A 4195-nucleotide genomic window follows, 5' to 3' on the forward strand; every position below is an offset into this window, starting at 1 on the left:
TCTTTCCTTTCCTTTCCTTTCCTTTCCTTTCCTTTCCTTTCCTTTCCTTTCCTTTCCTTTCCTTTCCTTTCCTTTCCTTTCCTTTCCTTTCCTTTCCTTTCCTTTCCTTTCCTTTCCTTTCCTTTCCTTTCTTTTCCCCTTTTTCTCCCTTTTTCTCCCTTTTTTCCCCTTTTTTCCCCTTTTTCTCCCTTTTTTCCCTTTTTCCCCCTTTTTCCTTTTTTCCCTTTTTTCCCTTTTTTCCCTTTTTTTCTTTTTTTTTCTTTTTTCCTTTTTTCCCCCTTTTTTCTTCCCTTTTTTCCCTTTTTCTTCCCTTTTTCTTCCCTTTTTTTCCCTTTTTTTCTCCTTTTTTCCCTTTTTTCCCCTTTTTTCCCTTTTTTATCCCATTTTTCCCCCTTTTTCTTCTTTTTTCCCTTTTTTCCCCTTTTTTCCCTTTTTTCCCCTTTTATTTCCCTTTTTTCCCCCCTTTTTCCCTTTTTTTCCCTTTTTTTTCAACTTTTTTTCCTTTTTTTCTTTTTTTTTTTTTCATTTTTCCTTTTTCCTTTTTCCTTTTTCCTTCCCTTTCCATCCCTTTTCCCTCTTTCCCTTTTCCCCATAAAATCCCCATTTTCGGCTTTGCCTCCGCAATTCCCGGCGATTCTTTGGGATCGTTTCAATCCCCGGAGCCAAAACGAGCTCAAATCCCAAAAGAAACCCCAAAATCGGGAGAAATCCCCCCAGAACTGGGCTCCAGCCAAAGCTGCTCCTCAAACGGGGGAAAACCGGGAAAAGAGGGGAAAAAACGGGAAAACAACCAGGAAAACACCAGGAAAACACCAGGAAAACACCAGGAAAAAGGAAAATTGAGGGAAGGGGGTAAAAATGGAAGGGAAAAGCAGGAAAAAAGGGAAAAACAGGAAAAAAACAGGAAAAAATACAGGGAAAGGGAAAATTGAGGGGAAAGGGGGTAAAAAATGGGAGGGAAAAACAGGGAAAAGGGAAAATCAGGAAAATAAAACACGAAAAGGAAAAATTGTAGGGAAGAGGATAAAACGGGAGGGAAAATCAGGAAAAAGGGAAAACCCAGGAAAAAAACAGGAAAACACTAGGAAAAAAAAACAGGAAAAGGGAAAACTAAGGGGAAGGGGTAAAAATGGGTGGGAAAAGCAGGAAAAAAGGGGAAAAAACAGAAAAACGGGGAAAAAACCCAGGAAAAAAACAGGAAAAAGGAAAACGGAGAGGAAGGGGGTAAAATGGGTGGAAAAAGCAGGAAAAAAGGAAAAAAAAAAACAGGAAAAAACCAAAAGGGAAAACCGAGGGAAAGGGGGTAAAAATGGGTGGAAAAAGGGGGAAAAGCAAAGGGAAATGAGGAAAAGAGCGGGAGAAAAGGAGGAAAAGGTGGGAATGAAGGGAGGGAAAAAAGGGAAAATAAAATAAAAAGAGGAAGAAAAACTTGGGAAAAAGGCGGGGGGGAGGGAGAGGAGGAAAATGAAGGGAAAGGCGCGATGGATCCGGGAATTCTCCGGGATCTTTAATGGGAAGGGCGGGATCTCCCCCTGGAGCGGGATCTGATCCCGAGTTCCTTCCCGGCTCTCCGGGATGTTCCCGCCTGGAACGGGCGATCCCAAATCCTCCCTCCGGCTCTCGGGCGGCTCCGGGATCAAAGCTGCCATTCCAAGGGAGGGATTTCCCGGCTTTTCCATGGATTTTTGGCTGCCTCGGGCTGGCCGTGCCCGGCGGGGCCTTTGGGGGGGCGGCAGCAGCTCGGGAATTGCATCCCTGGGAGCGCGCGAGGGAGGAATTCCTGCCCGGGATCCCAGCCCGCCATCCCTCCCCTGGATCCCGACATTCCCGGTTTCTTGTGGGATTTCTGTGGGATTCCTCTGGGATTTTTCCCGGGAGATCCCTCCCGATCCCGGTCTGGAATATCGGGGTCAGCTGGAGCTGGGATAGGGGCGGAAAATCATGGAAAGGAATGGTTGGAAAGGGCAAAGCGGGAATTTGGGAAGGAATTCCCGGCTGGGCTGGAATTCCCAGAGAATCCCTGGATGGTTGGGAGTGTCCATGGATGGTCTTGGAGCATCCCGGGATGGCGCGAGGTGCCCCTGCCCATGGAAAAGGGGCTGGGACTGGAAGATCCTGGAATCCTCTTCCCAAAAAAACCCCATGCCAGAATCCGCTGATTCCCTGGGATCATCCTCCAAGGAATGTCCCGGTTCCCGGGCGCGTGGCCAGAAAAAACATGGAATTCTTGCGCTTGGAAAAGCCCTGGGAGCCCATGGATCCAGCCCTTCCCAGCCCCCATCCCTGTCCCCCCAAATCCAGGGATTCCGAGGGGCCCTGGACAGCCGGAAGGGCTGGAAAACCTTTCCAGGTGGGAATTGCTCCCAATTCCCACCCAGCCGCGCTTGGTGCCACAGCCGGGATCCAAATCCCATGGGAAAATTCCTGGGAATTCCGGCCTTGAAGGTTTTCCATTAAAAAAAATCCCAAAATCCCCCCATGGAACGGGCCGGGAGTGAGGAATGAGCTCGGAGAGAGGAAATTCCTGCGGGAATCCTCGGGAAGGGAAATTCCTCACGGGATTCTCAGCGTGGAACGCTTTGGGTGGGAAAGGACCCCGAAATTCCAGGGGCTGGGAATCCTTCCCTGGTCCCGGCGCGCTCCGGCCCGGCCTGGAGCACTTCAGGAAGGATCTGGAGGATTTGGGATTGGATCCCGGTGGGATCCACGGGATTGCCGGGACAGGGTTGGGATCGGGCCTTTTCCCACCCCACATTCCCAAATAATCCGCTGGGATCCACCGGCGCTTCCCTGCTCCCACCCCGCCGAGGGCTTTTCCAGCCTCAGCGATTCCATGATCCAGAATTCCATGGAATCCAGAATTCCATGGAATCCAGAATTCCGTGGAAGGGATTTGAGCCGCGGGAATGATTTGAGTCATTCCCGGCTCCTGAGCGGTTTTTATTCCCTTTTAATTCTTTTCAATCCCTTTTTCCCCCCATCTCATCCCGCTTTTCCGACAGAATCCAGAGGGGCGAGGCTCCCCCAGGCCGGAATCCCGGGACAAATCCATGGATGGGAAGCGAGGAGGAGGAAAAGCCACCGGAACCCGATTCCGCCGAAACCTCCCCAAATCCACTCAAATATTCCCAATATTTTTGGCCTTTCCTGGAGAAAAGACGAAGCCGGGCCCTTCCCTTCATCCCGGACCGTCATTCCCTGCTCTTCCCGCCAGGCCGGAGTTTGGGATCATCCCCCTCCGTGCCTCAGTTTCCCCGGCGGCTCCTCTCGCCACTCCCGGGGTTTGGGATTCTCCTGCGGGCCGGAAATTGGGGGTGGAAGGATGGGAATTCCCTGGAGCTGGGACGCGGATCCGCCTCCTTCCCTCCGGGCAGGAATTCCAGGGGAAACTCCGCCCTTTTCCAAGGAGCGAACTCCGGGGGTGCTCCCGCCCCTCTGCCCTTGGGATACTCCAGCCCCGAATCCCTCGGGAATGTTCCAGCCTCGGTTCTCCCTGTCCCGCTTCTCCCGGGAATATTCCAGCCCCGATTCCCTCTCTCCATGACCTGATTTCCCGGGGGATGCTCCTGCCCCGCTTCCCCCTGTCCCGTTTTTCCCGGGAGATGTTCTCATCCCGGTTTTCCCGAGGGACGCTCCTGTCCCGGTTCTCCCTGTCCGGTTTTTCCCGGGAGATTCTCCCTATCCCGGTTTCCCTTATCCCGGTTATCCCAGGAGTTCCAGCCGCGTTTTTCCCGGCTCGGGGCGGGCCGGGAGGGAGGGAGGGAGGGAGGGAGGGAGGGAGGGAGGGAGGGAGGGAGGGAGGGAGGGAGGGAGGGAGGGAGGGAGGGAGGGAGGGAGGGAGGGAGGGAGGGAGGGAGGGGGCGGAGGGAGGGGGCGGAGGGAGGGGGCGGAGGGAGGGGGCGGAGGGAGGGGGCGGAGGGAGGGTGGTCCCGCTCCCGCTCCTACAAAAGGCCCCGGCCCGGGCGGCCCCGCTCAGCCCCGCTCGGTCCCAGCCCCGCTCGGTTCCAGCCCCGCTCGGTCCCGGTCCCTCTTGGTCCCAGCCCCGCTCGGTTCCAGCCCCGCTCGGTCCCGGTCCCTCTTGGTCCCAGCCCCGCTCGGCCCCGGTCCCGCTCGGTCCCGCTCAGCCCCAGCCCCGCTCGGTCCCTCTTGGTCCCAGCCCCGCTCAGCCCCGCTCGGTTCCAGCCCCGCTCGGTCC

This window comes from Poecile atricapillus, chromosome 3, assembly GCF_030490865.1.
Source record: "Poecile atricapillus isolate bPoeAtr1 chromosome 3, bPoeAtr1.hap1, whole genome shotgun sequence".
In the NCBI taxonomy this organism is placed as follows: domain Eukaryota; kingdom Metazoa; phylum Chordata; class Aves; order Passeriformes; family Paridae; genus Poecile; species Poecile atricapillus.